Consider the following 13,046-nt stretch of genomic DNA (forward strand, 5'->3'; position numbering starts at 1 on the left):
ACAATGACTTTATATAGCTTTCATAGCTTGAGGCATTTGGAACTCAAGCAACAGCATGTTGATAATGCTAATATGCTTTGTCACACTGATTATTCACTGAGTAATTGATTGTTCTGTATAACTCGTATACTGTTTTTAAATTTTAACATACAAATGTTTGCCGTTGTATACGGTTTTATAATTTATCTGTTTTCGCAATTTTGAAACTTCCTGCATATCCACAATATGTGAGATTATTATTATTACTAGCCATATAGTGCAAGGAAGCTGAGGCTTATGCTGCACCAGCAAAAAAAAAAAAAATTTCCGTGTTACCCCTGAGAGAAAAGGGAATCGCCAAGAAAGAGAAGAATGATGATGTCCAGCTCAGGACCCTGGGAGTGCCAAGCCCATACTCACCAGATGTGAGCCCCTGTGGTGAAATAGACAGAATACAAGAAACAGCACCGTATTCAGCAGTCACGGGCTTGAACCCTGGTCACTCGAGGCACGTGTACTTATGCACCCACGCGCTTGACCACTCGGCTACGGTGGCTTGATGGTACAAACGCTTACAACACAAGTAAATTCAGGGAAACAGCCTCATGCTGCTTGCTAGTGTTGCAGAGCTAGTATTTGTTATATGAAATGAAGTGTGGTGAGTTTAAGATCGAAGTGAATTGGGGTGAAGTTTCTCTGCAATATGAGATCTATATATTTTCTTAGTAAACTCAGTTTACTTATTGTTGTGTATAAAACTGAGTCTATTGCCTTATCTGTATAATAATGCTCTAGTTCAGTGGTTCCCAAAGTCGGTGATTCCGCCCTCTGGGGGAGTTGGGATTACCTGGTGGCGCTAAGAGGCAAAGGAGCGGTAGGGGTGTGCTGGAGTGGGTGGGCCTCTCTGAGTGCGTCAATCGCTTATTTATGATTGACCAGGCTAGAGGCTGGAACGAAACACCTTACTCACTAAACTCTTATTTAAAGTTTTACTGCTCATCGCTTTCAGAGCTATTTTCTTTGGTAACTTTGTTTGTATCTACGATTCTGAGTTGTCACAAGATAGCCAGTAATTGGTAAAAGCTATTAATTTTCTTATAAATTAATATAGCTATTATATTAATTATTACTAAGCTATTACCAGTACCTACATTTTTGGTAAGTGAAGGTTTGTGCATGTTTGGCAAGTGGTTATACAAATATTTATTTAAAATAAATAAATGCACAAGGCATAATACTTTAAGAGTTTGGTATCTATATAATATCGGTGTTTAGATACACCATAGATAACTCTTAATAAACTACAAAGTAGTTGTTGTAGGCATCATTTGCTGTTTCTCATATTGTGCTCTGCCTTCACGACGAGTTGCCATGATATTGCACTACTTCGAATAAGTAACTCTTCACTAATAGAGAAGACTATTGTTACTTATTCTCAGTTGAGTACCACCACCCAGACAGCACTGTTTCACGGCTATTGGCCGATCATCAACTTCACAACTGGGTCGTCATGTCTGCATTACCAGGGTACCTGCCCACCCACTGATGATCGGCCAATAGCCGTGAAACAGTGCTGTCTGGGTGGTGGTACTCAACTGAGAATAAGTAACAATAGTCTTCTCTATTAGTGAAGAGTTACTTATTCGAAGTAGTGCAATATCATGGCAACTCGTCGTGAAGGCAGAGCACAATATGAGAAACAGCAAATGATGCCTACAACAACTACTTTGTAGTTTATTTAGAGTTATCTAAGGTGTATCTAAACACCGATATTATATAGATACCAAACTCTTAAAGTATTATGCCTTGTGCATTTATTTATTTTAAATATTGACATCTACACCTCTTGGCATCTCTCATATTGTGTGATTAACTTCACAACTGGGTCGTCATGTCTGCATTACCAGGGTACCTGCCCACCCACTGATGATCGGCCAATAGCCGTGAAACAGTGCTGTCTGGGTGGTGGTATTCAACTGAGAATAAGTAACAATAGTCTTCTCTATTAGTGAAGAGTTACTTATTCGAAGTAGTGCAATATCATGGCAACTCGTCGTGAAGGCAGAGCACAATATGAGAAACAGCAAATGATGCCTACAACAACTACTTTGTAGTTTATTAAGAATTATACAAATATTTATAAATACAAATGTATATAAATATTTTATGCTAGTTTCAGTATGGTAATCTAACTTCTCTCCAAGCAAAGAAATTAACTCCAGATTACTAAACGTTTGAGTTAAGGTCCCTGCAGGCGCCTCCGTAGCCAGGTGGGAAGGAGCAGCAGTGCGTAGCACACGCTACTTGATTAGACCGGGGTTCGAGCCCGTCACCACCAAATACGGAGGATGCGGAAAGGTCAGGGAATGACCACCGCATATCCCGGAGCAATATGGCCTTAGTTGCTAATGCTCCTAAAAACCAAATAACAACAACAACAAGGCCCCTGCTAAGTGCCTTTAAACTAGCCACTGGGAAACTGGTATCACTTCATCAAGTCCACCCATTGCATTAAGAATTTATTGAACAGTGAAATACTGTAGTTACTAAATGTGATATAACTAAATCTCTTGCTAAATGGCTATAAGACTTGGAAAAGCTGGTATCATTAGATCATGTTCGTCAATTTTGTTGAATTAATTAAACTAAAAAGTTTTAATTTGAATAAATATGCAATCAATTGTTATTTTTTTTTAATTTTATTGTGTTATTATCTTCCTTAGTGGATCTTGCAAACTGCTAGTCTGAATAATGCTTTTTATAGAGTAGGGTAGGGGACACTGGGGATGAGTTTATGGGACCAAGTGGGAGGTGGCCGAAAACGTTTGGTAATCATTGCTATAGTTAATTTTGAATTACCTTATAGGACTTTTACCCCACGGCCGTTGTAGCTGTGGCAATGTGGATGCATTAGTATTCAAGCCCACCTGCTTTCTGAATATAGTAATGTTCTTCCCCTCCCACCCTGCGTGTGTGGCCGACCTGGAATATAAACAGTATTAATTTATCATTATGTATGCGCGCGCGCGTGAGAGAGAGAGAGAGAGAGAGCTGCGACATTTTGCGAAGACACTGTAGTTGACCTTTTATGTAGTGCAGAGTTCGCCAAGCAAGAAGAGTCTTGTGGTATCCTTTACTCAAGAGCGTGAAGCGAATATCATTTTACTCAGACAATCGTGATGTTTAAATCTTTGGTGATGAAGGTTTACGAATAGTAGTAGATATAGAATGCTGAAATGAGAGTATGAGAAGATTTAAGAACATTAATTAATAATAGCAGCTATAGTGTATTTTTTTTTTTTTATGGTGAATGTACCTAATTATTTTTCTATCTCTGTTTTTTATAGGTTTGAAGATTCTTAAGCTTAGAATGGTAACAGGATGGTGGCCAGAAACTCGAATTGCATTGCTTCGTTTTGTTGCACGCGGATCAATCTGAGTTTGCAGCTAATTTAGTATCAGGTAATGCGATTAGTAGTTTTGCCATAATTGTGGTTTTGTTCTGAGCGTTTGTTTAAAAATAAGTTATGTTGTCATTAAAGTAGAGTCATATTGGCATGGAAATCTAAAATTCATCACCCAGGCAACAATCCTTACAGGCAGAAAAATGCACTGAGGTGGCACTCTATTAGGAACACCTACCTAACAGCGAGTAGTGTCCCCCCCCCCCTAGCCTTTGGAACTGTTTGAATTCGTCATTGCATGGACTCAATAAGTGATGAAAGCATGTCACAGGGATGCTGATCCATATTGACTCAATTGGTTACCATTGTTGTCGCATATTGGATGGTTGCTGATCTGCCCTCCTAGAGTTCGTTCCACTTCATCCACAGTGGCTCAGTTGCTCTGAGATCTGTGACTGGGTTGGCCACTATAGTAGCTGCACTCCTCTCGTGTTCCTGTAACCAGTTTCGTAAAATTCTGCCTTGTGACGAACCGGTTCTTCCTACTGGAAGAACCTATTCGCATATGGGTATATTGCAGCCGTGGAAGGGATGCGCCTTGTTGAAAACTTTCCAGATAACCTTTGGCATACAAATGTTGCTCCACAAGTTTCAAGCGGACTGAATGTGAAAATATTCCCCATACCATTATGCCTCTAATACCATTGTTGACACCTGGCAGTACTGGAGCTATCTGTAACCATACTTTACTGTGTTTTTTGCTGACAACAGTAGAATCCGGTCTTTCGCCGACAACGATACACTATCCGTGATGCAGTACGATGAGTTCTCTGTTCTGAATTGCCTCATCCAGTGCCGGCCACAAACATGTTCAGCCGGTTCTGTTGAACAGGGCCCCGCGCTCAAATGGTCAAAACAATATTGCTGATCAATGTATTAAATATTATTCGTATTTAAAATTTTTGTTCAGTATAATATAAAATTATTTGTCTTAATTACTGTATGTTTTTTTTATTTGAAAAATTAAAAAAAAATTACTATTACAAAAACACCCCGCATAAGTTTTGCAATGGACCCGACCACTCAAATTTTGGGGCCAGCTCTAGTTATCGCTGTTCTATTGAGTTGTTTGACTGACTGTAGGGTACCTTTCTGTTACCCTGCTCACCTTTTGTTGGTCTCTCTTCAATGGGCCGTTTCTAACCACAGGATTGCCGTTGATTGGATGTTATTTGAACAATCTCAATAAACCCGAAACATAGTCTTATGTAAAAACCCTAAACAGTAGTTGCGGTTTGCGACATGCTGATACTGGCGCGTCTGGCGCCAACTTCCATACCACATTCAAAGTCACTTAAGTCTTAGTAAGGCCAAACAGTTCAAGGAGTGACAGTCAAAAAATACACTGCTCGACAAAATCAACAGAACATGTAGAAAATGTGGTGTAACTCGTGCAGCTTGCGATGAAGCGGGATAAAATCTGGAATGGTGGTGTATCATAGAATAATGATGAAATTAGGAGATAGTGAGAAACTTTGGACAGGTATAAGAGACATTTATAGGAGTTGTATAGGCCTGAGTGGTCAGGAGCGCTAAGTGCAGTAGCACATGCTCTTTGAGTGAATTGAGGTTCAAGCCCGTGACTGCTAAATACGATTAACATTTGTATTGATTGATTTATTGTAAACTCCACTGACCTGCTGGTCGTATTGGAGTATAAACAAGAAATTATCAAAAAGGTCACGTTACAGAAGTCGATACAAGATACTCGAAAATATGGTCATACGACATCGGTGTGTCGTATGATCCCCTCCAACGGCTAAACAGGCCTGACAGCGGTGAACCATGTTCGATATAATGGTGTCTATAAGATTCTTTGGCAACAAATCCCATTCTTCCCCCATCGCAGGCTCACCAAGTGACCGACCGACCGAGGGGTTGACTGTCGGCGTGCAACGCGATGCCCAAGTCCCACACAACATGTTCGATCGGATTTAAGTCTGCTGATCGTGCTGGCCAAGGCAGTCGTTGAATATCTTCAGTTTAAAGATATTCTTCCACTCCTCCACCACTTGAAAGCTTTGTGTGCAGTGGCGTTGTCGTGCATGAAAAGAAATTCTGGGCCAATCGCATCCCTAAGAGTCGCACATAGGATTCGAGGATCTGTTCTCAATACACCTGCGCAGTTGCGGTACCCCTATCAAAAACACGAAGAGGGGTCCGGTCATTGATTATTATTCCACCCCACACGAAAACACCTTCTTCCCCGTAAGTGTCCCCTTCTCTGACGTTGGAAGGATGTTACCACATTCCTCGTTGTCTCTCCAGATGAAATAACGTCTAAAATCTGTTTGTAGGCTGTTGATTTAATTTTATTTTTGTTAATTTATTTATAATAAAGTATGGTTAATTAAATTGGAACGATTACGTTGATTTAAGATACAGTATGAATCAAAACTCAGAACATCTTTAAAAATAAACAGTGCATTAGGTTTTCAGTTGTTGGAATGTGAATTAACCGGCAATTTTAAGTCCGCGAAAGTCGGATAACAAAAAGAAATACTGTACGCGGAATTGTTCATACAGGACGGCAAATCCGCCGTTTTGTAGTTTTTCTCCACCGTCGCTGAGCTTATAGGCACAATTAAAAATCCTGGAAGTAGTTAATGACACTACACTGGTCAAAACAATTATGGGAATGACAGTATGTGCAAATAATGTTTGTGAGAATATGACATTACGTACCTAATGATGTAATTGAAGATAAATTCCCAGCAGTGTATGACGAAAACGTTCAGAGCAACACCAGAGTCGACAGTAATTCCGGCTTGCTTTATTGGAACTTGATACATCAGCAACCTCGTAGGAACAGTTTTTGTCACCGTTGTGGATAGACGCCTTAATATGGTGTTTGGGTTCCAGTACCTACGATTCATCAATAAAATCAAAGTAGTGATGAGTCGCAGAAACAGTGGCCACTCTTGTGTAAGTACTGTTTTCAGGTCTGTATGAGCTGCAGTTTGTATGGGACAGTCTGTATGAGCTGCAGTTCATGAGTATAGGGTGTCCTAGGCGTTCTCGATGCGAACTAGGCAGGCCAATCCATGTGGACAAACATGGCAGGCAATCCATACCTTTCCACCAGCTGTACCCCGTGGGACTGAGTTTTGTCGTCCGTCAGAACGAACTCTTGGCCTACAGCACTAACATATGAGAGGACTGCGGATCGCAGGAGCTCATCTTTTTACCTTAGTGTAAGGATTAATGGTACAAGGATAATTAATACTGCAACCACATGGACTAATGCTACCCTCATGCCAGCACAACCCCACGGAACTGCTGTATTCCTGCACATAGGGTTTCGGGTTCCTCTTTCGTTCCACACTAGAACCCTATGAGAATCCGACTGGTCTATTCATGAACCCATCTATAAAGAGCACACGGCGCCATCCCTTCGTCAATCGTTAATGCGATGTTCGAGTGTCCACATTTTTCTGACTGTACTATGTCTGGTGCTCGATAGAACACAAACCGTAGGTCTTCTTATATAAAGTTATTCTCTCTCAAACCAACCGAAATCGTCAACTTGTGGACTCCCGGAAGATTGTAACCATCTTTTCTATGAATGTGTTGAATTTTCTAACTTGAGGGTCACTTAATCGAAGGATCTGCTAATCTCCACTCCCTTATTCTTGGATGTGAACAGCTATTAGTGCAAAAGGAAATTTTTACGCACCCAAAATTTTGGGTTCCAATTATTCAGAAGAAGGCCCGTGTTGAAGGACCATGATCCAGATACTGAAGGGCAGTTAAAAATGGCATGAAAAGGGCGTGACGTGCTACATTAGAAGGGAATATTATTATGATAGACAGGATGGATGCAGGATGAGTGGTGCCGTTCTGATTATAAGTGGGAGTCTACCCTGTGAACACCACTGCTTCTAAAGAAGCTCAAGGTACATCCTCTAGATGCCTCTTCCACTAAATGGTTATTCAGGGCAGTTGAGTGTACACCTGACGCTTTTCGGATGGGTTTGTATCAGAGAAATTGAGGCTCCAGTGGAGAGTTAGACCACCACGACGAGCCTGTTGGATTACGATGGATGAAGTGTGATGTATTGGTGTTATTGTGGTTCCAGGAACTGTACGTGGAGACAGATTGCGGTACTCTCCTTTTCTGTTTACTGCAGTAGGGTTGTTCATGCCTACTGTTTTAGGAGTGTTTAGGTTTGAGGAAAAGTTGCATTTTTAATTATAACCACAGTTCCTGGTTTAGACTTCTACTTCCTGGATTGAACTCTTGTTCATTTCGAATCTTCATGGTGGACCTACAAGTGTCAGTTGGATCCTTGAAAATCATCACAACCTTATGTTGGGACTTTATAGTGTCAGATACCTTCATGGTATTGCATTGTGATGTGGACATTACATTGAGAACGAATTGATAAGGTAATCTGAGATAATTGTATATCAACATTGTTTAGTGGTACAGCATTGTAAATAGATTGCTGGGTTGTTAGGAAAGCTAGCTGGGATCGCATAGTACAATAAAAAACTAAATAATGTGCAGGTGATTTCGGATGTTTTGAGAGGGAGAAAGAGAGCACAGTCTTGCTATGGTCTACGACTATCTGGACTTACGATCATTGTGGGCTTCATGGAACTGATTCTACAACCTGCTGATGATACACTTTGATACAAGCTGATGAGTCATATTTCAACATGGCCTTGTGATTGTTCCTCCTTCAGTCTCCTGATGACTCTCCAAGCGGTAGACTCGCTACAAAATGTCATCCCAAACAGGTAAATAGGTCTTAGATGACATTTTTTGAAAAAAAGTTTCGATGTTTTTCCTTCTGAAATATGGTACATCTCGTGGATTTTGATTAATCCAAATTTGTAGTCATTGTTATTGTTTGCCAAACTGAATATCGCTCAGTTCACAGCGAAGAAGAGAAAAAATAAAAAAATTAAAACCTTGTTTCACGACAAGTTGCACCTCATGGTTAGTTTGAAAACGGCACGTACTGAGTGCCGTTTCAATAGTCACTTTCTGCGGAATGATTTCAATGGACGGACACAGTCGTGCGAGATAATAAATAAATAAATTTTCTGTTTATACTCCGGGACGACCAAACGGTCAGAGGAGTTTTACAAGATACACAGAATACAAGAAATAGCACCGTATTCAGCAGTCACGGGCTTGAACCCCGGTCACTCAAGGCACGTGTACTTATGCACCCGCGCGCCTGACCACTAGGCTACGGCGGCCTTATTATGTATTATGTCAAGCGAACACTCGAGTCTAGGTGCAGAAATTGCCTGAAACAATAAAATAAGATTCGGCCTATGACCATTAAGTTTTACCCATAACAGTAAGAGTGCATTGTAGCCTAAGTTGCTGATGCACCAACAAATCTAACAACATTAACAGTATGGGCAGTTTCTGCTACCTAACGGTTATGGTTCTTGTGTATTTTTCGACTTTGATATGCTGAACTGTTTATGAACATTACCACCAGATATGAGTCATGTACTTTGAGTAAATAAGATAAAATAATATTATCTTATTATAATAATGTTATATCTTTGATAATATAAGCATAGATATTAATTGTATATTATATGCATGCAAACATTATAAACCAGTTTTCGTTTTGTCTGAGATTTTGACGCTACGATTAATTACGAATGTGGCCAAACCTATAATTGGCAACGATTATCATCATAACACTTTGTAAAACTTTTTTTTTTTTTGTATGTTTTGCAATCCGTATATATATTATTATTAACCCTATATATGGTTGCTGTGCAGATTCTCACCGACTTTATCAGCAGAGAATGTACTGCGTATTAATCGCCTGTTGGAGATTTGTGTGTTGTTCAATCTATCTATCTAAATTCTCCTTGCAGCTTAGTTGGTACGACAGATCGTCATCTTTGGTAGAAATCTGGTAGATGATTCTAGTCGATTGGTGAAATTTCTAGTCTTATTCATTCGAAGCTGTAGTTAGCCGATCTCAGGAGGAGGAAGCAAAGTTTTCCAGTCCGTGAATACACTCTTACAGGCAAATACAAGATATGGATTTGAGCTACTGGTGCGGCACCACCGTTAAAAAAAAAAAAAAACACAAAACCGAGATATTATCATTGTGAACAACAAAAAAAAAATCATCGTAAAATCATATTGTGTAGATTTGGAAGTATTGATAAGATATCTTTTAATTTAGTACAGGTTAAACTAGGTTTTTTTTTTTTTTTTTTTTGTATACCCTTCTAGCGCCGGCTGTGGAAACAGGATGAAAGCAAACACTTGCTATAATAATAAACGGATTTAATAATAATAATATAATGATGTGCCTATTATTACCATAAGTGTACTTCGATGACGATGATTATCGAAATAAACTACAATGATGACATAAACGCAGCTGAAAACAACGCCTGATCTCGTTACTAATAGGAATGTAATCGAAATGTGTCTGTTCCCTAAATTCAGTACTTCCATTTGGTAACGTTAAGCTTTAGTTGCCAGTTTTCAAAACTTATTTAGTCCAGTCAATCCAAGACTTTCTGAAGCAGCATATCCTGGCCCCGATCGTTCAACTGCTCTTCCAACCTTTATGTTGTCTGCATACTTTGGCAACATCCCCTTATTCCTCTAATCAATACTTAGGAGGAGAAGTCTGAATATTGGTTCCTGAAGGACCCACTTGCTATTTCAGTGCACTCTGAGGAATACCGATTTCTAGAAATATCCGTCGTCTGTTTTTTAACCAACCTCTAATCCACCGATGGATCTTCCTTATTATCCAGAGCTGCTCCAAATTGTCCCATAATCTATCTCTCATGAGGAACCGTATAATCAATATTTTTGATATCGATTATCTCGTAACCGTACTTTAAATCAGATATAATCTGTTGAACTTGGTCGGCAAACTTTCTTCTCTCTGGGGTTTTTAACCTTTGTGATCGATCGTTTTGAAAAGGTAATGGTTCCGCATTGTTTGTAACACACCTGTTTTCAGCATCTGCCAAAATATATTTAACAGTACACCAGTAATATAATAACTTCGATATGAAGATGGTGACCTCCTCTCTGCATCACTGATCGACTTCTTCCGTAGCTAATTTAGTATGAAGGTTTTCTTCTTTGTTAAATAGCAATATCTGATAAAAAAAATTTTAATACAGAATGGGCAGTTGGGAGATTGCTTATATTTATTAATTTTTTTAAGTGTCTTGGTATTATACAAATTCGGTGTGTGTGGTCTTGAATATCAGTCCTATGAAAGGCATCACAGGTCTATTCTTTGAAGGTGCTTTCATATATTTTAAATTAATTTCTTTATGTGATTACGTATCATTTTAGACAGCTTAAGCTACTGGAACTTGATTATGATGAACTTTGCCTTTTCATTTTTAAGAAGTGTGTATTCTCCCTGTATTCTCAAAACTAAACTAAAATGGTCTTGGGCAGGACACATAGCTCGAAGACATGATGACAGATGGACAAAGAGAATAACAGAATGGTAGGTACCGAAGAGGAACCAGAAGAAAACCTGGAAGACAACGACGGAGATGGACAGACGAAATTCATGAGTTTGTGGGTAGTAAATGGATGGCCATTGCACAAAACAGAAGGAGCTGGAAAGTTTCTGGAGAGGCCTTCATCCTGCAGTGGATTGAAAATGGCTTGATGATGATTCTCCTTGTAGTCAGTTTGATCTTGTGAGGCAACAATGCCTTCTCTGTCATCTTTGATTTCTTTCTGTTTAGCAATAAATGCTTTCTTGGGGTGCTCATTAAACAATAGTTTAGAAATATTTGAGAACCTCATCTTTTTAAAGAATTTCAGCAGCAATTACTGTAGTTGTAATTTCCTTGCATATCATTGATATGTGGTTCTCCACTCATGGCTCGTTTGGAGAGGGCTAGGCTGAAATACTGTGGAATTCGTAAAGGTATCTTTAATCGGCTGTCGAACCCTACTCCCTCCACCTAGAGATGGGTGGAGGGAGTAGGGTTCTCAGTCCTTACAGCATGCAAATCGGCGACGAATAAACACAATATACAGACAAAATTCATATTTCCCGTATTAAGCCACTTGCGAGTAGCGAAGTGAATAGCGTCGCTGCGCTCTCAAACATTAAGGAGTCTGCACGGTAGCACAGTGGTATCGTCACAGTCCTCCCTACACCGGATGGAAAAGGCCGGGTTCGAATCCCGTCAATGACGCGAGGAACTTTAATGGGCTTTTTTTACTCCGTGGCTGAGTTAGTCGGTCTCAGGCGTAGATAGCAAGGTTTTTCTCCCCAGAAACTGGGGTTTTTTCGTCCAGCAAAACAGGCAAATCGACCATAGAACACAAGCAATTTACAGGGTTAATGTATTCAATTACGGGCAACCCTAAAATAATAATAAGACCGTGTTAAGGTATTGGCTTCGCCCGTGTTTAGTGCTGTTTTGGCGTCTTCCAAATCGGATTATTATGGCGATTTTAAACAACCCCCCCCTATGGATATTGTTCATAAAGGGTCGGTGAGTAATAAGATATTTTTGTGTGTTTTCGAGAGGGGTTTGCTTAGATATCAGACTGGAAGATATCTTAGGCATAGAAATATTTTCTGGACATACACTACCATTATAAAGCAGAATGCCTTGGCCAAACATGACTGCGTCTATATAAGCATTTGTGGACAGAATATATGTTTTATCGTAGGTTTCATTAATTTTGTGAAGAAGGCCAAGATGGTGGCGATGTAGATGTGTTTTGGAGGGAAAATTACATAGTTACTGCAAGGAAACATATTTCTTTTAGCGCCACCCGTGCTACTGATTTGTTGGACTTAAAAACATTGAATATAAACATCGGGTTATTCCAGTACTCTCTATGAGGTCAGTTTTCCAAATGGAAATCATTGCACATAGTAAATATGACTGAATATAGAAATTTATTTTTGGGCCTGGGTTGGAGAGTGTATAACTCCTCTCCTATTGGTCCTAAGGACTTGATATTTGGCAGGTGAAGTCCAATAAGAATTACTTATTTTTCTTATTTTTTGTGGCTTCCCCTGGTGGTTTCCAGGAGAGATACAAAAACTCAATTTTTAACTTTTCTTGTATTGCCACACTGGTTAACTCGGCCATAGACAAAAACTTTATACAGGGTGTTTCAGTTAAACGTTTCAGAACTTCTAAGAGGGGTAGGGTACATCCTGACAACTCGAAATCATATAGCAATGTGGGGTCGGAAATGCTTTCCTGAAGCGGTGTTGCACAGAAGCACCATAAAGAAAAGAGACCGTAAGTGAGAAATCGTTTTAATAATACATGAAAAGAAGCAAAAGGTACATGGATTAAAGTAAGTGTTCGAAGTTTCTTCAACCTCGTATTGCTTTCGCACAGTGGTACCTTGGAAAATGTGCTACAAATCCCCTTTTTCCTGCTGAAGTGTTGTTTTCCGATGAGGCATCCTTCACAAGGGAAGGAATTTTCAACACGCATAACGACCATATCTGGGCGGTCGAGAACCCGCATGCAATACGACGTCGTGCAGCACAGATTCGATTTTCGGTCAATGTATGGGCCGGTATTATGGGAGATCACCTCATCGGACCTTACCTGTTATTACCGTGTCGTCTAACCGGACCTATCTACTTG

General features: G+C 39.8%; 1 protein-coding gene across 5 annotated transcripts in view; it reads left to right on the plus strand.

The window, feature by feature from the left end:
- The window catches only part of LOC150078471 (rho GTPase-activating protein 45-like), a 492,654-nt gene that overhangs the window by 88,950 nt on the left and 390,658 nt on the right, over positions 1–13,046 (plus strand). For 4 of the 5 annotated variants that reach the window (XM_090385482.1, XM_090385485.1, XM_090385486.1 and 1 more), the window contains exon 3: positions 3,327–3,441. The gene's annotated coding sequence lies outside the window, so the exon portion shown is untranslated. Of the gene's footprint in view, positions 1–3,138; positions 3,174–3,326; positions 3,442–13,046 lie in introns of those variants that run through there. The other variant, XM_090385484.1, reaches the window with a different exon arrangement.

This window comes from Mastigoproctus giganteus, chromosome 11, assembly GCF_048544385.1.
Source record: "Mastigoproctus giganteus isolate SK-2022 chromosome 11, ASM4854438v1, whole genome shotgun sequence".
Taxonomy (NCBI): Eukaryota; Metazoa; Arthropoda; class Arachnida; order Uropygi; family Thelyphonidae; genus Mastigoproctus; species Mastigoproctus giganteus.